At 46.5% G+C, this 22,550-nt stretch overlaps 2 non-coding genes and 1 pseudogene across 2 annotated transcripts; all 3 read left to right on the top strand.

The window, feature by feature from the left end:
- Positions 1 to 14,211: 14,211 nt before the first annotated feature.
- On the top strand, positions 14,212 to 15,956 carry LOC149195381 (18S ribosomal RNA; annotated as a pseudogene).
- Positions 15,957 to 18,616: 2,660 nt separating this feature from the next.
- Positions 18,617 to 18,770, top strand: LOC149195380 (5.8S ribosomal RNA). Its single transcript, XR_016255296.1, has one exon. It is a non-coding gene; the product is annotated as a 5.8S ribosomal RNA (ribosomal RNA).
- Positions 18,771 to 19,017: 247 nt separating this feature from the next.
- Positions 19,018 to 22,423, top strand: LOC149195379 (25S ribosomal RNA). The gene has a single exon (XR_016255532.1). It is a non-coding gene; the product is annotated as a 25S ribosomal RNA (ribosomal RNA).
- Positions 22,424 to 22,550: the final 127 nt, after the last annotated feature.

Genomic DNA, 22,550 nt, shown 5'->3' with positions numbered 1-22,550 from the left:
GGCCAACCTGGTACAAGTACGGTTGTTACTACTCAACCTCAATTTGTTCAACCTCCGTACCAGGGACAGTATCAACCTGGGCAAGCTGCCCAACAACCGGTTTACCAGTATCAACCGTATCCTGGGTACACTTATCAACCACCTCAACAACCCCAGTACGGTCCGGTTAATCCTGGTTTTCCAGGAGGATATAATATCCCCAATGCGACTCCTGTTCCTAGTTATCCTGGATATCCTCCTCCTGGGGCTGGTATTGTGACTCAGAGTTTTAGAGATCCTAACCGGCAGTTACCATTTATTGCAACTTTAGATTTACCCGACTTGACGCGCCTAACGAACGATCCAATTCAATATCTTCCGTTGCGACCCAAGTTCGAAGGTAAGTCTGGAGAGGATCCGTCTAATCACGTGATGACTTACCACCTCTGGTGTGCATCAAATTCCATCTCAGATGATTCCATCCGCTTACGTCTTTTCCAGCGTACACTCATTGGTCTCGCAGCCAAGTGGTACATTGAGTTACCACGGGCCTCTTTTTACAACTTTAGCCAGTTAGCTACCTCGTTCTTAACTCATTTTCAGTTACCAGTCAGATACGATAATGGTACAGAATTATTAACTTCGCTAAAACAATCGACATCCACGTACATTTCTGATCACATCCATGAGTGGAGACGTCGAAGAAGATTAGTGAAAGTTTTTATCCCGGACCAAATCTTAGCTGAATGGTTTGTCAAATCATTATTACCAAGAATTACTGAAGATGTAGCTAAGGCCGGAGTAGTTACTGAGGAGCAAGTCATTGCTCAGGCACAATACCTTGACTTAGTTTACACTCAGTCGGGTACGTTACACGAGAAAATTCCGGATCTTCCAAAGTCAAACCAAATCGCTGCTGCTCCTTCGGGATCTCATGCCGCTGATGGTATGATCGGTATCGTGACTACGAAGAGTAAGAAGAAGTCTTCCAAGGCCTCCAATACTCCAATTATCACTTTGCCTGATTCTCCGACAGGAGAGTCTTCTCCTCCTGAACTTACCGCCGACATTCACGCTGTAGAGTCATCTACGGCCAAATCCAAAAACGGTGGAAAGAAGAAAGGAAAGAAGAAGGCTAAAGCAGACAAGGCTCCAAAGGAGAAAACGGAAAAGTCGGAAACCAATGACGAAAAGCGCAAACCTCGATATCCTTGTCTTATTTGTGAAGAAGATCATTTTACGAGAGACTGCCCTCATCGGGCCGAGGTAGTGAAAATAGTCAAAGGTTCTCCCACTCCTGCTGTGTTAAAAAATCCATTTCCAGAGCAGGAGAATAAGATGATAGGTTCTTCTTCGAATGCCAGTGAAGAACCCATTTTGATGATGTCTCATGTCAGGATTGCGACTCGATCGCAAGATTATGGTAGTAAGGCTCCTGTTGATGGTAAGGAAGCAGAATCTTCTCACTCTAACCCATCAACCTCAGCTCCTGGTTCCGATCCACTACAGATCGAAAAACCTAACCCAGACTTAGTGATTAAGCCGCCCGCCAAGGGTGTACTTCGAAGGTCTGCTTTCAATCCACATGCGAGAGCAGCCCAGAATTACAACATTGTTGAAGACTTAGCTGTTTCACCTTCAGCAATGTCGGCACTCGAAGTGCTGCAATCATGTCCAGCGCAACGAAAATTGCTTTTGTCGGCTATTGGAGCTGTCGATGTTCAGGACCCGAACCTAATGATCTTTGATCTAGAAAGTAGTACACCGCGTCTCCCCCATCAAATGGCTTTCCAAATTCCAGTGATAGTCAAAAACAGGCCTATTCATCGGACTGTGATTGATGAGGGAGCTTCTACGTGTATTATGTCGATTCAATGTTGGAGATCGCTTGGTTCTCCTTCGTTGAACCAATCCCCCACCATCCTTAAGGCCTTTGATGGCCGTGGGTTCCGTCCGTTTGGTATTCTACAAGAATTGCCTATAGGGGTCGAAGGTAAAACCGTTAGTCTGGATGTGGAAGTGGTTGATGCCCCTCTAGACTACAACCTTCTTTTGGGTCGAAGTTGGTCATATGCTATGACAGCGGTCGTTTCATCGGTCTTCAGAGTCATTAAGTTTCCACATAACGGTAAGATCGTGACTATTGATCAGCTGACATACTTTTCATCCGACCCAACCTCTTTAGAAACTATCCAGCATGTTGGTAAAACGACAATCCCTTATAGGGACATTGGTGTAGGTTTAGTTAAGGATTCCGGTTTACTGGGAACTTTTCCTCTCCCTCCACTCAATGCAGACCCTTCGTTTGCAACAATTCATATGATCACGTCAGAAAACATTATTTATGATGATCCTTGGTATGTTCCCTCTGACTCTGAGCTAGACTCACTCGGTGATGTTATGCCGTTGAGTCCGTATGAGATTGCTTATGAAGCTCTTATGTCTTTTACCGACTTTCATTCAACCGACCAAATGAATGTGGTCAGTGAAGAGTCACTTTTCACCTCACCCTTAGAACGGATAACGTTTCCCGAAGAAGTGTCATCTGACGAACAACTTCGCGAAATCCTAAGTGTAGATGATCTACCATGGGAAGATCTCCATCACAGATCTTCGTTTTTACCTAAGGATGATGCATTTGAAAATGATTTTTCATCTATCTTTACCGCTGAATATGTCAAAGACGCTCAGGATCCAACGAAACATTCTGATTCAGAGCTGAATTTAGGGAATATTTCTCGTACTATTCCCATTGATATTTCAGTGAAGCCCGGAATCGAGGAGAACATTCATATAGGTGCCGCATGTACTGAAGAAGAAATCCAAACTTACAAGGCCCTATTCCAAGAATTCCGCGACGTGTTTGCCTGGTCTTACGAGGAAATGCCGGGAATTGATCCTGCCATTGTTGTTCATGAAATCAAAACCTACCCGGATGCTAAACCCATTCGGCAACGGTTGCGTCAGATTCACCCTCGAAAAGCGGCTGCAATTAAAGCAGAAGTCGAAAAGCTGTTGAAAGCAGGTTTCATTTATCCGATCCCGTTAACGGATTGGGTATCGAATATTGTTCCCGTCAATAAAAAACAAGGAACAATAAGAATCTGTATCGACTATAGGGATATCAATCGAGCTTGTCCAAAAGACAACTATCCTACGCCTTATATCGATCAAATTATTGATGATTGTGCCGGAAGTGAGATGTTTTCCTTCATGGATGGTTTCTCAGGCTATAATCAAATCAATATTCTACCTGCCGATCAACCAAAAACGGCATTCATTTGTCCATGGGGGACATTTGCTTATTGCAAATTACCTTTTGGACTTAAGAATGCCGGGGCCACTTTTCAACGGGCGATGTCTTATGCATTTCATGACATCAAGCACATTGTGCAACCCTATCTCGATGATTTGCCTGCTCATTCTTTACAACGAGCTGATCACCTTGTCCACCTACGAGCAATCTTTATGAGGTGTAGGCATTATCGAATTCGGTTGAATCCCCACAAGTGTGTTTTCTGTATAGAAACAGGTCGATTGCTGGGATTTGTTGTTTCAAAACCGGCATTCGCGTCGATCCCTCGAAAGTCGAGGCTATCATCAAATTGCCTCCTCCTTCGAGTTTGCGCCAACTCCAAAGTTTGCAAGGGAAAGCGAACTTTTTACGCCGATTCATCCCAAACTACGCCGAGGTCACTAAAGGTTTTACACGGTTGTTGAAACAGAACGCACAATTCTTTTGGGACGAGATTGCCCAACAATCTTTTGATGCACTGAAACACGCGTTGACCCATGCACCGTTATTGCATCCTCCCAACTACAACCAGGACTACTTCTTATACCTCGCAGCTTCGCATTCCACCATTGGAATGGTGTTAGTTCAAGAAGATGAATTCAAAGCAGAGCATGTGATATATTATCTTAGTAGAACCTTAAATCCCACTGAGTTAAAATATTCGCATGTGGAGAAATTGGCCCTGGCAGCCGTTCAAGCTGTCCAGCGTTTTCGTCACTACATTCTTCTCCGCAAGACTACAGTTATTTCGGATTGCAACCCTATGATTTATATTTTGACAAAACAACTGCTAGGGGGCAAGTACTCTAAATGGATTGTTATCCTGCAAGAGTTCGACTTGGAGTTCGAGAAGTCCAAGTCTAAGAAATCTTTAGTTTTTGCGGAATTGATGTGTGATTTCCCGAGTGCTGACACAGAGACTGTGGCAGAGGAGTCCATTGCGGACGAATCTTTGTTTCTTATTAGCACTTTAGATCCGTGGTATGGGGATATAATCATCTATCTCCAAACCCAAACCTTTCGGCCTGAAGCTTCCAAGGAAGACCGTCGAAAAATTCGGTTTCAATCCCAGCAATACAGAATTATTGGAGATACACTTTATCGCCGGGGGGCAGACTTAGTTTTTCGACGTTGTTTAACTCACGAAGAGGCTGAGAGAGTTTTGAATGATTGTCACTCTGGAGCATGTGGCGGTCATATGTCTGGGTATGCCACAGCTCAGAAGGTGTTGCGCGCTGGCTATTTCTGGCCGTCTATGTTTAAAGATTGTATCCTTGCTGTCAGAACATGCCACAACTGTCAAGTGTTTGATCGAAAGATGCGCGCTCCACCTGCTCCTCTCCACCCTATAATTGCCGCTGGTCCATTCGCCAAATGGGGCATTGACTTTATTACTTGTAACCCTCACTCGGCCGGGGGGCATGCGTATATCATCCTCGCGGTTGATTATTTTACAAAATGGGCCGAGGCGATGCCTACATTCGACGCAAGCGGCAAGACAGCTGCAGTTTTCGTATTCAATCATATCATAACTAGGTTTGGTGTCCCACAAGCAATCATTACTGACCATGGGAGCCATTTTCGAAACGTCATGATGACTGAGCTTACAAGCCAGCTTGGTTTGCGCCACGATAGCTCTACTCCTTATTATCCGCAAGCCAACGGTTTGGTTGAGTCAATCAACAAAGTTCTAGTCATCATGATTCGACGGATCATTGGTATCCATCGAACGAATTGGCATAACATGTTATTTTCGGCGCTATGGGCATATCGAACTTCAGTGAAAAATTCAACAGGTTTCACCCCTTTCCAGCTAGTTTATGGCTTAGAAGCTGTGTTACCTATTGAATGCGAAATCCCATCACTTCAAATGGCTGTCGAATTACTTCCAGCTACTTCCGAAGAGGAGAAACGGTTATTATACTTGGCTAAATTAGATGAGACTCGACGTGACGCTACTTTAGCTATCGAGACTCACGCGAAACGAATGAAAGCTCAGTACGATAAAAATGTAACCCCTCGAAGTTTTTCGGAAGGAGACCTAGTACTATTATATGATCAAGCTAACGATAAGCTAGGTGCCGGAAAATTCGTTCCCATGTGGCATGGGCCCTACATTGTAAAGCGAAAGCTAGCAAAAGGGGCTTATGAGTTAGTTGATTTTGATGGGGACTCTTTGGGTAAACCCAGAAATGGACTTTACCTAAAGAGGTATTATGCTTAAAATGATGGGTATGGAGAAATTTTTAGATAGGTTAGATTTTCTTTCTAGCTAGCAAGTGTGTTAGTTTAGTCAGTGTGCTTAGCTTAGCAAGTGTGGTTTTTCGTCATTATTTTGGCTTATCTTGGTTTTACTCTTGATATTGTAGATGTCGACGCCTCTCCAAACATACATTGGATTTGCTGATGGTGCTTGTCGTAGTACACGGAATATCTCTTCCGCAGCTTGGGTTATCTATTCGCCCTCTGACGAGTTAGTTTCTATGCATGGGGTAAGCCTCGGTCAAACAACGAATAACATTGCAGAATACAGTGCAGTGGTTGAATTATTATCCGAATCTATTTCATTTGGAATTCGACGTTTGATAGTGAGGTTAGATTCTGAACTTGTTGTATTACAGCTTAATAGAGTTTATGCCATTAGAAATCCTGTGTTATTAAGGTTGTTTTTGAGAGTGCGTCTCTTGGAACGTGAATTTGATTACATTGAATATCAACATATTCCAAGGTCTTTGAATACATTAGCAGATGCAATTGCTTCTCGAATGTTGGACAGACATTTACGATAATCATGCAAGTAAATTTAAAAACATTTCATCACATATGTTAAACAAGATAAGCCGGTAATAGTGATATATATAGATAGAAGTGTGTCAAAAAATATATACATCGTCTTCGATCATAGGTTTAAAACACCTTATGATCGGCAAAATGATAGTACAAAAAGTCAAAATGTCACATGTGACTACAAAAGTGACTAGTCAATCACTGGTGGTGCTCTCTGTACGACACCACTGCGCGGGCTACCTTACGCAAAAATCTCCTAAACGGTCCAGGGACCGCGACTACGAAGCGCTGAAGCCTGATAGGAATGTCGTCCATAGTAGTCTCAGGTATATCTGCCGTGAGACGCTCTAGATCATGCTCCAACTCAGCTAGTACTTCTGCTGTCGCATCCTGTGGGGCCGGTACCGGTGCAGCTGGATGTAGTCTATCATAAGGCCGGAGGTTGGCTGGACGCTGTGGACCAACATCTGCATTTTGAAAGATTTACTATTAGTTTTGAGACGATATATATAAAAAATACAAAAAATACATAACTAGAAAACTTGTGAAAATAAAAAGTACCTCTGTCGTCCCATTGTTCTCCCTGTGGAAGAACCATGTCCGGATCACCTCTGAAATCCATTCCGGCATACGGAAAGTCCTGTATCACAAAAAGCTGGCCCTCTAACCAGTCAAAATAACTATCTGAGAATCGAACTACTGTCGCGCCCTCGTCAGGATGCCGGGCCATCACCGCAACCCATCGTATCAGCTTTGGCTGCTGGGGACCCAAGATATCAACAGTGAGTTGCTGAGGGATCAGCATTGGAATTCTCTCCAAGGCAAAGCTCACGACTATAGGCCCATATCCAAAAGTCTTTAGTCGTCCGTTCTTTGCCTTGGTCAGTTGGCTCTTCATATGAGCCGACACAGCTTCACACCAGTTGAAAATGGTGCCTTGGTAACAGTCAATTGCCATCCGCATTTGGGATCCGGAAGCAATGTGTAAAGCGGCCGCGCCGCAAATTCTGGTAACCGTGAACGCTATGACTTTGAGTTCCGGCAGAGTGATGTGTTTTATCTCTATGCCTTTTGAATGGTGAGCCCCAGGTGTGCACCAATCTCGCGGAGACTATCAAGGGATTGGCCACCCGGCCTAGTCCCCGCAAGACTGAGTTGCTCACCTCTGTTTGGCAAGCCAGTGAGAAAGTATACATCCGAGGGCTCTATCTCGAGCTGGTGCCCTCCTATGTAAAAGCATTGTTCTTGTACGTTCCATCGCTCAACCAGCCATTCCAAGAATCTTACCTGGCCCCTCATGCCCGGTATGGTCCAATATTTGTATAATCCGCATGCTCTTAGGGCATCCAGGGAAGGTTGATGATTTATTGCAGCTTCATCTTCCTCTACATGCTCTCTTTCTCTCCAGTCTAACATGATTAATGCCCTGCATATCAAAAATAGCAATTAGAAATTAATTTGGGAATTTTTGGTGGTTTTTTGAGAGAGTTGGGGTTTTGAAATGCGCGTTTCTCGGAGGACGCACCCCGGCTTTGTAGCACAGGGCGCCCGGACGCAGCTGGCCTGAAGGCGGGCTGCGTCTTCCGACCGTTTTCCCGTATGAGAAAAAGTCGGGGGACGCAGGTCACCCGAAGGGCACCTGCGTCCGCCGAGAGGCGCATTCCAAAACAAAACCCCCCCAAAAAATGAAACTAAAACCTAAAAATTGATTCTAAACGGATAGAAATGCAGAGTAGGATGTGTAAAATACCTGGATGAGACGGCGTTCGATTCCAACGGTCAGATTTTCCGCAGCGACCACGGGAAGTTTCTTGTCAAAAGCTCCTTTTTCAACCTCAACAGTGAAACGGTAAAAATGACATGGTAAAAGGTCTTTTTATAGGTTTTTTGGATGAATTAGTTCATTTTTTACCATGAAAAGATGTTTTTGAATGTATTTTTGCCTATTTTAAACAGGTATGAGTAATGTGTCGCTTTTGTGCAGGACAAAGGGATTTCGAGGGAAATTGTAATTTTTCACAAACAAAATTTCAGAGTCATCTTTTAAGCCCTTTTCTGACTCCTAAAACATGAAAAGATCGCCGAGTGTTTCTTTTTCACTCGTTAAAACGGAATTAAAAGACGGTCCCCTTTTAGCTCTTTTCTGACCGCAAAATCAGGAAAAGATTGCCGGGTTTTTGTCGTTTCGAACTCGATAAGGAAATAAAACGACGTGTCCTTGATCGCTTTTTACTTTTCAGGTTAACGACACTATTATGAAAGTACTCCTTGGTCGCAAGATCAAGCGGTTCCCCCAGGTATTATTTTATACTTTTTCGGGCTTGAGGGACACAAATATACGAAAAAGTTCAACGTGGAGTCTCCTTTAGTTTTTTCAGACTCTCTAAAAATGAAAAACGCCGAGTTTCTCCTATACTGGGCTCGTTAAACTTTTACAGTAGAGGACCTGTTCAATTACAAACAGGAACGAACCACTCCTTCCTAGGGTTCGAATTTAAACTAGGTTGGACTCGTCCGAAGGATGAGCTTATAATCAAGCATATGTTATCCTCCTCAAGCTTGTTAAAAATAAAGAGGTACTTGCCAGAAATGGTGGGGGAAAAAAGAGAAGAATGAACCTATTTGTCACCTTTTGTCTCAGAAGAAACTTTATTACCACTCTTGAACACGACACTTTTCATTCACCTGGGTTGGGAAATCTTTTACCTCACAGTTGACCAAATCACTTTGAAAGTCTTTAACCGGGTTTCGGGGATTAACTTTGAGTTATTCGTCACCAAGCCATCTGTTGTGTCGTTATGTGTTCAAGAGGTCTGCAAGCAAAAACTTTCATCTGCAAAATACTTGTCATCCATTTGACCATCCCTGAGTCAGTCCTTACAGCAACATTTCTTCAACTTGAACAATGATTTCGTGTTGCGGGCTTGCCTGCAACGGGTCGCTTTCTATCGACATCGACACATTATCTAGAAAGATGACTTAGGAATCGACAGTACCTTGAAGTCTGCATGCATCAATGGCAGGTTTCTCGCCTTTGACGTCAGTTTACATCATTGACTTTCGATCAGAGGATTCCGTGAAGTGTTCGACATCAAAACATCTATTCACATTTCACGGGTTGTGCTTGGTACTTTGAGGACCATTGACATTACTGGTGGTTTCTCTCACGCTTGTTAACAGTTTACATCATTGACTGGTAATCAAGTGGTTTCTACCATGTTCGACATCGAATCATTTAATCACATGGCTAGAATCGTACCAATTCGGGAAGTAGAAGTGAAGACCCTGGATCTAGTTTCTACCATCCAGGCTGCGAGGAGTTTTGTATTCATTATCTATGTAGACTAATCATAAACAGATGGCTGCGTCCATACTGTGTCTACAAAAGTCTATAAAAATGATGTACTGCAAGATCATTCCTGTATCAGAATAGTTAGTCCATTAGTTAAAGTTTTGAATCTGAGTATGGGAATGCCTACCTCAGTGATGATATAATCTTATCCATGTATTTTGTGTTGAAAATTGCAGGTTCCAACCAGGCCATCCACAAGGCAATCCTTGAAATGATAAAGCGCTTCACCCTTCCTAGAATTACAAAACCCTATTCTATTCCAGGCTTCGCACTTTAGGGGGCAATCTGTTACACTAAAAAATGTCACCTTGACTACTTACAGTTAGTATGGCTCAAATCAACAGTCATGCTACCCTCTTAGGCAAGTCTCATGCCTCTGTTATCCATCTCAAACTCAAAGAAGAGAGAAAGTCTTGTAAAAATTATGTTTATCTCTGGGGTCGCAGGTTCTCTCTAGCCTTACCTGCGGGGACGCTGACCATGTTCACAAAATCTGCGTCCATGGACGCTCTGTATGTTAAGGGACAGGTGCGTCCCTCTGTAAAAGGCAAAATGCGCGAGTTTTATCTTGAAAAAGTTACTTGTGGTTACTTCTAGAACATTCTAGAGGTCGGTTTGATGAAATGGATGCGCCTCCAGTTGGTTCATGTATCTCTATTAAGGGGGAACTTATCCCATCAATAAGGGAGCTATCCCACCCATAGAGGGGGATGATCCCATTGATAGTGGACCTGAATAACCTCTTTACAGCACTATAAATAAAGGCATTGAGCCAGAAGGAGAGGAGGTTGGAGCTATACATTTTCTTTGGGTAAATGCTGCAGGATTTAGGTCTTCCATTAGAGCCTTTGTGAGGAGAGATTGTCTTCACTTGATTCTACTTGGGAGAGGGTGAGCTTTGTCAAAGTAGAGGAAAACCCTTGATGGACCCTGGGAGGAACTTGCACAACACCAAGGCCAGGTTGTAAGAGTTTCTTTGTTTCGTTATTAATACAAACTGGTTTATTTTTCTCAATAGCTTGTGTTAATGAGTTATTTCATGTGTTCCTTGGTCTGCATGTTGAATATATGTTTTATTATATGAAATGCAAGTGCTTGGTAATTGTTTGATTGTTTGTGGTTGCAGGAATTGACTTGAAGGAGGAGCTCATCCGGATCGTCAAGAACGGACTTCAACAACAGCGTTTTGGAATAAGGTAAGCCTAAACACTTGTAGTTTTCATGTTGTAAAAGGTGTATTTAGAGAAAGATCACTCCATTTTGTCTTGTTTGTCATTAGAATGTCTTAGACTTCTAGGAAGGTCAGTCGTGTCCGCACCCTTGACAGATTCCGTGTGACACCATCCCCACTCGGTAGCGCATGAGCGGTAATGTTGGCCACGCTCGTCACAGGAGGCATATGTGAACAATTCCACTTTTGCTCTCCAAGTTCTTGGAGCTGCATGGGTTGTTGTGGTGTGGCTCCTTGGCTCGTCCTGGTCGCCCCTGTGCCCCTCCAGAAGATACCTGTGATAGGTTTTCTTTCCATGTGGAAGGTCGGTTGGTAATCAAGTTGCTTTGTCGGGTTTGCCTGAACGATGGCCTTGGGTCATTTGTAGGGCGGTCGATTTTCGTCTTCTCTCCATCCCCACTCGGTAGCACATGAGCAGTAATGTTGGCCATGCTCATCCCCGTCCCTCTTTCCCATCCCAATGATAAGAATGTTGAAAGTTTTCTCGGCGCTCCTTTGAGCATTCGTTGTTGTGGTCCTAGATGGAAGCCCCAAAACTTCGTCGTGCCTATGTCGCTATCGTGCCCCTCAGTTTTTGCGAATAGAGAATTTTTATTAGGCTGGGCAGCCATTTGTGGCTCCATTGAAATTGGCTCCTCATTATATTGTTCACCTCGTCCCTATTTGGTGCAGAGGGTTTTGCTTTTCGTGTGAAAGGTTGGTTGGTAATTAAGTTGGTTTTTCAGGTTTGCCTCAAGAATGGCATTGGGTCATTTGTAGGGTGTCCAATTTTCATCTGCTCTCCATACCCTCTCAGTAGCGCATGAGAGGTAATGTTCACCATGCTTGTCCCCGGAGGCATATGTGAACAATTTCCCTTCTGCTCAAAGTTTTGGGAGTTGTATTGGTTGTTGTGGTGTGGCTCCTTGTGATGGCTAGCCTCTTCATTGTTCGGCTGTTTATGGTGCCAGTGTCTTGTGCTTGTACTCTTTCCAAGTTGGCATTTTCGGTTGAGATGCATACATTTAAGAGGGACGTGGAAGGGTTTTGGTTTTAAACCACCTACCCTCCCTCTTGCTTTCTTTTTCCGTCAGGCGATGTGAGGCGTTGTTCTCCTTATTGTAAAGTCAAGGGTTGGCATTCATTTCAAAGTGCACATCGTTCGTGGTTGCGTTGGGTTTGAGGTTTTGATAGATGTGTTGGCCCATATGTTTGATCGAGGGTCGACTTTTCCCTTGCATCTTCCGTGCGTGGCAGGCTTTTCGATTGTGTATGCGCTCCTAGTCCAATGGGGAGGAGGCTTGCTATGTCGATGGTGGGGGCTATCTGGAAGAAGGATTTCGAGGTGGAATGCTTCGACCTCCCTCCTTTTCATGGAGGTGGCCATAGGGAAAAATTATTCATCGTCCGGTCGTTAAAGTTGTGGGAAATATCCTAGGTTGCCTGTACATAGGGTGCATGGGGTGCAGAGCTACTCGATCCCTCCTCCTATTCGGATATGTGTTCTTGTATTGTGTAGCGACCCTCTTGATTTGCATTTATTTCCTTCCTTTTCCTTCGCATCGTGGTTGCCACAGGCAATCAAGTGATCTAGGTCCACCGTTGCTATTGTCGTGGGTGGACTCCTAGGTGGCCTCGGTGCATGGCGTGGAGCGTCGGGGAGCATTACTAAGAGAGGTTGTGGGCTCGGTTGGTCTTGTTTTATTTCCTTCCATTTCCTCTCTGCATTGAGGCTACCGCAGGCGATCATGCAATCGAGGTCCATCATTGCTACTGTCCAGGTTGACTCCTAGGTGGCCTCTCTATGAGGAGGGTTGGGGGGCACTTGTTGTTTCAATTGTGTATGCGCTCGTGGTCCAATGGGGAGGAGGCTTGCTACTATAGTCATCAATGGTGGGGGCTATCTGGAAGAAGGATTTCAAGGTGGAACGCTTCGACCTCCCTCCTTTGTGTGGAGGTGGCCGTAGGGGAAAATTATTCATCGTCCGGTCGATAAAGCTATGGGGAATCTCCTAGGTTGCCTGTATGTAGGGTGCGTGGGGTGCGGAGCTGCCCGATCACTCCTCCTGTTCGGATATGTGTTCTTGTATTGTGTAGCGACCCTCTTGATTTGCATTTATTTCCTTCCGTTGCCTTCGCATCGTGGTTGCCACAGGCAGTCAAGTGATCGAGGTCCACCGTTGCTGCTGTCGCGGGTGGACTCCTAGGTGGCCTCAGTGCGTGGCGTGGAGGGTCGGGGGGCATTTCTAAGAGAGGTTGTGGGCTTGGTTGGTCTTGTTTTATTTCCTTCCATTTCCTCTATGCATGGAGGCTGCCACAGGTGATCATGTGATTGAGGTCCATCGTTGGTGCTATCCGGGTGGACTCCTAGGTGGCCTCTCTGTGGGGAGGGTTGGGGGGCACTTGTTGTTTCAATTGTGTATGCGCTCATGGTCCAATGGGGAGGAGGCTTTCTACTATAGTCATCGATGGTGGGGGCTATCTGGAAGAAGGATTTCGAGGTGGAACGCTTTGACCTCCCTCCTTTGCGTGGAGGTGGCCGTAGGGGAAAATTATTCATCGTTCGGTCGGTAAAGCTGTGGGAAATCTCCTAGGTTGCCTGTACATAAGGTGTGTGGGGTGCAGAGCTACCCGATCTCTCCTCCTGTTTGGATATGTGTTATTGTATTGTGTAGCAACCCTCTTGATTTTCATTTATTTCCTTCCTTTGCCTTTGCATCATGGTTGTCACAGGCAGTCAAGTGATCGAGGTCCACCGTTGTTGCTGTCGTGGGTGGACTCCTAGGTCGCCTCGGTGCATGGCATGGAGGGTCGAGGGGAATTTCTAAGAGAGGTTATGGGCTCAGTTGGTCTTGTTTTATTTCCATCCATTTCCTCTCTACATTGAGGATGTCGCAAGCGATCATGCGATCAAGGTCCATCATTGTTGCTGTCCGGGTGGACTCCTAGGTGGCCCCTATGCGGGGAGGAGAGGGGTGGGTTGGGGGGCATTTCTAAGGGAGGTTGCGGGCTTGGTTTGTCTTGTATGATTTCCTTCCCTTGCCTTTGTGTTGAGGCTGCCACAGGTGATCATCCGATCAAGGTCCACAATTGCTGCTGTCCGAGTGGACTCCAAGGTGGCATCTGTGTGGGGCTGAGAGATTTGTATGGCCTCTCTATGATAGGATTTGTGTGGTCAGTTGTCCTCTTTTTATTTCCTTCCTTTTCCTTCGCATCGAGGCTACCGCAGGCGGTCAGGAGATCGAGGTCCATCATCGTTGCTGCCCGGGTGGACTCCTAGGTGGCCTCGGTGCGGGGCGTGGAGGCCTCTGGAAGCATTTCTAAGGGAGTGGGCGAGTGATCGCTTGTTTTCTTGTTGGATGGGCTGTGGCTGCAAACTCCGGAGTGGCCTTGGTGCATTGTGGCTTGGCAGGTCTGCCCATTTTTCGCCATGTCCTTGGCATGTTGCGTGTGCTTCCTTCTTGGGATGCAAGAGGTGCAAGGCATAAAAGTTTTACATGATATTTTGACATCTCTTTGACTTGATGGGTTTTCAGGTTGGTTCTCAGTAAGAGAGCACCCGGAATGCCCTTTGAAGTGGGAGGGTGCTACCTAGTTTATCCTACTAGTATTCATATGCTTGTCTCAAAGATTAAGCCATGCATGTCTAAGTATGAACTAATTCAAACTGTGAAACTGTGGATGGCTCATTAAATCAGTTATAGTTTTTTTGATGGTACCATACTACTCGGATAACTGTAGTAATTATAGAGCTAATACGTGCACCAAGTCCTGACTCTTTGGAAGGGATGCATTTTTTAGATAAAAGGCCAGCGCGAGCTTGCCCGCTTCTCTGGTGAATCTTGATAACTCGACGGATCGCACAACGCTTGTGCTGGCGATGCTTCATTCAAATTTCTGCCCTATCAAGTTTCGATGGTAGGATAGCGGCCTACCATGGTGGTGATAGGTGATGGAGAATTAGGGTTTGATTCCAAAGAGGGAGCCTGAGAAACTACTACCACATCCAAGGAAGGTAGCAGGCGCGCAAATTACCCAATTCTGACATGGGGAGGTAGTGACAATAAATAATAATATTGGGCTCATCGAGTCTGGTAATTAGAATGAGTACAATCTAAATCCCTTAATAAGGATCCATTGGAGGGAAAGTCTGGTGCCAACGGCCGCGGTAATTCCAGCTCCAATAGCGTATATTTAAGTTGTTCCAGTTAAAAAGCTCGTAGTTGGATCTTGGGTCATAAAGGTCGGTCCACCTACTCGGTGTGCACCTGCCCTTTCGTCCCCTTTTTCGGCGGCGTGCTCCTAGCCTTAATTGGCTGGGTCGCGGTTCCGGCACTGTTACTTTGAAAAAATTAGAGTGCTCAAAGCAAGCACCGGAGTAATGATTAATAGGGACTGTCGGGGGCATTCGTACTTCATTGTCAGTGGTGAAATTCTTGGATTTATGAAAAAAAGACCACTGCGAAAGCATTTTCCAAGGATGTTTTCATTAGTCAAGAATGAAAGTTGGGGGCTCAAAGATGATCAGATACCGTCCTAGTCTCAACCATAAACGATGCCGACCAGGGATCGGCAGATGTTGCTCTAAGGACTCCGCTAGCACCTTCTAAGAAAACAGAGTGTTTGGGTTCAAGGGGGAGTATGGTCACAAGGCTGAAACTTAAGGGAATTGACAGAAAGGCACCACCAGGAGTGGAGCCTGCGGCTTAATTTGACTCAGCATGAGGAAACTTACCAGGTCCAAACATAGTAAGGATTGACAGATTGAGAGCTCTTTCTTGATTCTATGGGTGGTGGTGCATGGCCATTCTTAGTTGGTGGAGTGATTTGCCTGGTTAATTCCAATAATGAACGAGACCTCAACCTACTAACTAGCTATGTGGATGTTCCCCTTTGCGGCCAACTTCTTAGAGGGACTATGGCCGTTTAGGCCATGGAAGTTTGAGGCAATAACAGGTCTGTGATGCCCTTAGATTTTTTGGGCCGCACGCATGCTACACTGATGTAGCAAACACTTTTTTATTCCTGGTTCAAGAGGATCGGGAAATCTTCTCAAATTGCATCGTGATGGGGATAGACCATTACAATTATTGGTATTCAACGAGGAATTCCTAGTAAGCGCGTGTCATCAACTTGTGTTGACTACGTCCCTACCCTTTGAACACACTACCTATCGCTCCTACCGATTGAATGATCCATTGAAGTGTTCGGATTGCATCAACGATGGCGGTTCGCCACCATCGACGTAATGAGAATTTCATTGAACCTTATCATTTAGAGGAAGGAGAAGTCGTAACAAGGTTACTGTAGGTGAACCTGCGGTAGGATCATTGATAGCAGGGGTTTTCTTTTTTGGTTCAGGTTGGTTGGGCGTCGATTGCAATGTGGAACTTTGTGGTGCGTCTCTAGGGGAGCCGGGTTTGGTGTTTGGCAGGAAAATTGTTGGTTGCTTGTCTCGAGGTAACGCCTATTTTTCGTGTGTGCTTGCAAGCCATGCTTGTGCTTGTCCCACCCATCCTTTGTTTTTCTTCCCCCCAATGTGTTTCTGCAGGGGGTTCGAAAGCTTGTTTCTTGGGAGCCCTTCTGACGATCTGTTCAGCCGGGCATGGTTGCTGCAGAGTTGAGGTGCTTGGTAAATACGATGGATAAATTCAGACTCATTCATAGCGGCGGTGCTCGGTCTTTTGTTCGTTGGAAGGCATTGGCCAAGGGTGCGGGCTTCCATAGTTAGTTCTCTCGAAAAGGCGCCGGCAGTTGATGTGTTTCTTCGGTGAGCTTTTTCACTGGTGGTTGGGTTGAGGGAGTGGTTGCACGCGTGCCTGGTAGCTCAAATCTTCCGTGAGGGGAGATTGTCAGGGTGCAATCAGTATGGGATGGATGAAGAGCGGTTCAACCCGTTGGGCTGGCCACCCTAGTCCCTCCCGACCGTTCCTCGACATGCCCTCGCGGAAGGGTTGGGTGTCCAGGTAATGAAAAACCCATCCCTCAGTCTGAGCTCCATCGAGATCACAATTTTCCCCGCTGACAGGCATGAGGGTGGCAATCTTATCTCATGCCTTTGCCTTCGAGGGAATTCCTCGTCCTCTCGTGAGCCACTCCCCTTCTGAGGGAAAAAGAAGTAGCGGGTTGTGTCTTTGTTCCTCCCTTTGGATTGTGGGTTTTTTGTGGGACTTGCGTCATTTCTTCGTTTCATGGTGTTGCGCTTTGCGAACGTCCCTCTCTCTATTGGCCTTGCACCATCGATGTATTTGTGGCCCGCGGCTTTCTCTAGCGTTGAGTGTCGACCCGTGACAACTCCTCTTTGGAGTTTGATTCTTTGACCCCCGTTGACTCTCTCGGCTGAAAGGTTGTTGGGTGCTTTCTACACGGAGCGGTGCAATAGCGGGGTGGGTTTGTGTTATGGACAACAGTCTATTTGTCGTTTGAAGCCTTGTACCACTGGGTTGGGGGACTGTTTGCCTCTCAGTGACACGCTCCAGACACTGGTCTCATCGTGGCCCTCATCTTTTCTATTGGTCAATTTTGGGTTGTGATTTATTTGCTTGGTTGTTTGCTATGTTGTAAAGCTAGAAAAGGTGTTGTGCTGAATGCATGTGGGAGGGTGTGAAGAGTTGGGGCACTTTTTTGATTGGGTGCCTTGTTTGATTTCTTTTTGGTTAGCGGACATCTTCTCGGCGTGCTGTTGAGCTTCTTTCTTTTCTTGGGATCTTTGTTTCTTTGGTGTTGTTTTCTTCCCTTCTTCGTTTTGCTCCTAGCCTTACGGAGGAGAGGTGGGATTGTTGTGGATTGGTGTTCGGGAAGGACAAAAAGTAGTGTGAGTTCCCAGGGTTGCCACCCTAGTCCTTCTCGATCGCCGTCCCCTGCAGTTCCCCCCTTTTTCCAAAGGCGCGGGGTTTGGGAAGCCTGTTCTCTGTTTGAGCTTCCCCTTGTGAGTCGGTAGCCACGTTTGATATCTCTTGCTTTCCTGTTGTTTTCTTCCCTTCTTGCTTTTGGCCCCTTAGCTTTACGGAGAAAAGGTGTGATTGTTGTGGATTGGTGTTCAGGAAGGACGAAAAGCAGTGTGAGTTCTGAGGGTGGCCACCCTAGTCCTTCTCGATCGTCGTCCCCTGCGGTTCCCCACCTTTTTGCGAAGACATGGGGGCGGGGAAGCCTTTTCTCTGTTTGAGCCTCCCCTTGTGAGTCGGTGGACGCGTTTGATATCTCTCTTTCTTTCATGTTGTTTTTTTCCCTTCTTCCTTTTGGCCCCTAGCTTTACGGAGAAAAGGTGGGATTGTTGTGGATTGTTGTTCGGGAAGGATGAAAAGTAGTGCGAGTTCCCAAGGTGGCCACCCTAGTCCTTCTCGATTGTCGTCCCCTGCAGTTCCCCGCCTTTTTGGGAAGGCATGGGGTTGGGGAAGCTTGTTCTTTGTTTGAAGCCTCCCCTTGTGAGCAGGTAGCCACGGTTGATATATCCCTTTCTCTCTTGTTGTTTTCTTCCCTTCTTCCTCGTGGCCCCTAGCATTATGGAGAAAAGGTGGGATTGTTGTGGATTGGTGTTCCGGAAGGACGAAACGCAGTGCGAGCTCCTAGGGTGGCCACCCTCATCCTTCTCGATCGTCGTCCCCTTCAATTCCCCCCTTTTGCTGAAGGCACGGGGCTTGGGAGGCTTGTGCTTTGTTTTCTACCCTTTTCTTCCTTTCGGTCCATAGCTCTGCGGAGAAAAGGGGGAATTGTTGTGGGCTGGTGTTGGGTAAGGGATAAAAGCAGTGCGAGCTCCCCGGGTGGCAACCCTAGTCCATCTCGATCACTGTTCCATGCATTTCCCCCCTTTTTGCGAGGGCATGGGGCTGGGGGAGATTGTCCTCTGTTCGAGCCTCCCCCCGTGAGGGGGTTAGACACCTTTGTTTCTCTTCCTCTCATGCGTTTTTCCTCCTTTTGCCCCTTGGCCTTACATTTGTTGTGGGGGGTGCCCCTATTCAGTTTTGTGGCCGATTTTTTGGTAATAAGTGGAAATGACTCTCGACAACAGATATCTCGGTTCTTGTTACGATGAAGAACATAGCAAAATGTGATACTTAGTGTGAATTACAAAATCTCGTGAATCATCAAGTTTTTGAATGCAATTTGCGCCCGATGCCTCGGTCGAGGGCACGTCTGTCTGGGCATCGCATCCCATTCAAACGCGCTCCTTGCAATATGCTAGGGAGTAGCGGAGCTAGTCATCCGTGCCCCATGCGATGTAGTTGGATGAAATACCTCAAGTGATGTTTCGTGGCATGCGTCGGCGAGTGGTGATCTTGTCCCCTTGGATGGGCAGTGGGTGTTAGCCGATGCAGGCTTTGTGTGGCATCGCTCAAACTTGATTTGCTCTCTCTTGTCCTCCCATGGGGTAGGGTAGATTTAGCTCCAACTTTACGACCTCAGCTTAGGCAAGAACACCCGCTGAGTTTAAGAATATAATTAAGCGGAGGAAAAGAAACTTACAAGGATTCCCCTAGTAGCGGCGAGTGAACCGGGAAGAGCCCAGCATGAAAATCGGGCGGCGACGCCGCCTGAATTGTAGTCTGTAGAAGCGTCCTAAGCGGCGGACCTAGGCCAAGTCCCTTGGAAGGGGGCTCCTAAGAGAGTGACAGCCCCGTCGGCCCGTGACCCTGCCGCATCACAAGGCGTTGTCGACGAGTCGGGTTCTTTGGGAATGCAACCCTAATTGGGTGGTAAATTCCATCCAAGGCTAAATATGGGCGAGAGACCGATAGCGAAAAAGTACCGTGAGGGAAAGATGAAAAGGACTTTGAAAAGAGAGTTAAAGAGTGCTTGAAATTGGTGGGAGTGAAGCGGATGGAGGTTGTCGATGCGTCTCGGTCGGATGTGGAACGGCTCACGATGGTCCGCCACTTGACTTGAGGTGCAAACCAACACGGGCTGCTGCATCGTCACAAGCATGGGTGGATTATTGCCTGTCGGTTTGCCGCTGCGGTGGTCGAGGAACGAAGCGTGCGCCCTTGTGGCGGGCCATGTGCACCTGTGCGCTCGTGGTGTTAGTTGGCGGGCTTTCCATTCGACCCGTCTTGAAACACGGACCAAGGAGTCTAACATGTGTGCGAGTCGGCGAGTTTGAAAACATGTGAGGTGCAAGGAATCTGACAAGTGAGATCCCCTCTCTTGGGGGTGCATCGTCGACCGACCTTGAGCTTATGTGAAGGGTTCGACTGCGAGCACACCCGTTGGGACCCGAAAGATGGTGAACTATGCCTGAGCAAGTTGAAGCCAGAGGAAACTCTGGTGGAGGCTCGTAGCGATACTGACGTGCAAATTGTTCGTTTGACATGGGTATAGGGGTGAAGGACTAATCAAACCATCTAGTAGCTGGTTTCCTCTGAAGTTTCCCTCAGGATAGCTGGAGCTCACGCGCGAGTTTTATCGGGTACAGCAAATGATTAGAGGCATCGGGGGCATAACACCCTCGACCTATTCTCAAACTTTAAATAGGTAAGAGGGTGCGGCTACTCCATTGAGCCACACCGTGGAATCGAGAGCTCCATGTGGGCCATTTTTGGTAAGTAGAACTAGCAATGCGGGATGAACCGAAAGTTGAGTTACGGTACCACATTGCGTGCTAACCTAGATCCCACAAAGGGTGTTGGTTGATTAAGACAGTAGGACGGTGGTCATGGAAGTCGAAATTGCTAAGGAGTGTGTAACAACTCACCTGCCGAATCAACTGGCCCCGAAAATGGATGGCGCTGAAGCGCGCAACCGATATTGACCGTCGGAGCAATTGCCTAGCTCCGATGAGTAGGAGGACATGAGGGTCGTTGAGAAACCTCGAGCGTGAGCTTGGGTGGATTGGACCCAGTGCAGATCTTGGTGGTAGTAGAAAATATTCAAATGAGAAATTTGAAGACTGAAGTGGGGAAAGGTTCCATGTGAACAGCACTTGGACATGGGTTAGTTGATCCTAAGATATGGGGAAGCCTTGTATCAAGGGTACACTCTGCATGAGCATCGAAAGGGAATCAGGTTAATATTCCCGAACCGGGACATGGTGGCGGGCAGCAACGTTAGGAAATCCGGAGACGTCGTCGGGGGCCCCGGGAAGAGTTATCTTTTCTTTTTAACAGCTTGCCCACCCTGGAATCGGTTGACCCAGAGATAGGGTCCAGCAGATGGAAGATCACCCCACATCTTGCTGTGTCCGGTGTGCCCTCGGTGGCCATTGAAAATCTGGAGGACCGAGTACCGTTCATGCCCGGTCGCGCTCATAACCGCATCAGGTCTCCAATGTGAACAACCTCTAGTCAATAGAACAATGTAGGTAAGGGAAGTCGGCAAAACGGATCCGTAACTTTGGGAAAAGGATTGGCTCTGAGGGTTGGGCCTAGGGGTCTAAGCACTCAACTCATGGGTTTTCGGCAGTCTGCTCGAGCCGCTCTCGTAGCGAGGGCGGGCAGTCGCGTGCCGATTGGGCTACAAGCGTAGAATGCCCCCTACGGGGGATTTTCCCTAGGCGTCGAACAGTCGACTCAGAACTGGTACGAACAAGGGGAATCTGATTGTTTAATTAAAACAAAGCATTGTGATGGTCCCTGTGGATGCTGAGGGAATGTGATTTCTGCCTAGTGCTCTGAATGTCAAAGTGAAGAAATTCAACCAAGCGTGGGTAAACGGCGGGAGTAACTATGACTCTCTTAAGGTAGCCAAATGCCTCGTCATCTAATTAGTGACGTGCATGAATGGATTAACGAGATTCCCACTATCCCTATCTACTATCTAGCAAAACCACAGCCAAGGTAATGGGCTTGGAAAAATCAGTGGGGAAAGAAGACCCTGTTGAGCTTGACTCTAGTTCGACTTTGTGAAATGACTTGAGAGGTGTAGAATAAGTGGGAGTTGTTTTCAGCGCAAGTGAAATACCACTACTTTTAACGTTATTTTACGTATTCCGTGGGGAAAATATGGGCCACTACCCCTATTTTTGTCCTTAAGGCACATTTCGGTGGGTCGATTTGGGCGTAAGACATTGTTAGGTGGGGATTTTGGCTGGGGTGGCACATCTGTTAAAAGATAACGCAGGTGTCCTAAGATGAGCTCAATGAGAACAGAAATCTCGTGTGGAACAAAAGGGTAAAAGCTCATTTGATTTTGATTTTCAGTACGAATAAAAACCGTGAAAGTGTGGCCTATCGATCCTTTAGATTTTCGGAATTTGAAGCTAGAGGTGTCAGAAAAGTTACCACAGGGATAACTGGCTTGTGGCAGCCAAGCGTTCATAGCGACGTTGCTTTTTGATCCTTCGATATCGGCTCTTCCTATCATTGTGAAGCAGAATTCACCAAGTGTTGGATTTTTCACCCACCAATAGGGAACGTGAGCTGGGTTTAGACCGTCGTGAGACAGGTTAGTTTTACCATACTGATGAACCGCACTGCAATAGTAATTCAACTTAGTACGAGAGGAACCGTTGATTCACACAATTGGTCATCGCGCTTGGTTGAAAAGCCAGTGACGCGATGCTATCGTGTGTTGGATTATGACTAAATGCCTCTAAGTCAGAATCCACACTAGAAGCGGTGCATGTCACTCTTCGGCTGTATCTCGACCCGCAGTAGGGGCGTCGCTTTATCACCCACAGGGGCCCATGTCATTTGTAAACCGTGACTGTGAAGCATCTCGCTCGGGGCAGCTTTGAAGTTCAATTCCAAACAGTCATTGAGAAGAATCCTTTGCAGACAAATTAAATACACGATGGGGTATTGTAAGTGGCAAAGTGGCCTTGCTTTCATGATCCACTAATATTTAGCCCTTGGTCGCCTTGATTTAGAGCCTCGCTCTTGTCACAAAAAAAATTCGGGCAACCCTCTCGTGCCTCTGCCTCTTCCTCCAAACGATAATTTTTCATTCCTTGGGGGCGGGAAATTTTTGGTTTCCATGTCACGACAGAAAAGGCG

Source organism: Pinus tabuliformis, chromosome 2_2, assembly GCF_031772625.1.
Source record: "Pinus tabuliformis cultivar Carrire ecotype Pingquan chromosome 2_2, CPIR1, whole genome shotgun sequence".
Taxonomy (NCBI): Eukaryota; Viridiplantae; Streptophyta; class Pinopsida; order Pinales; family Pinaceae; genus Pinus; species Pinus tabuliformis.
The sequence above is the reverse complement of the archived record's forward strand: the minus strand, read 5'-3'. Positions and strand labels throughout refer to the sequence as shown.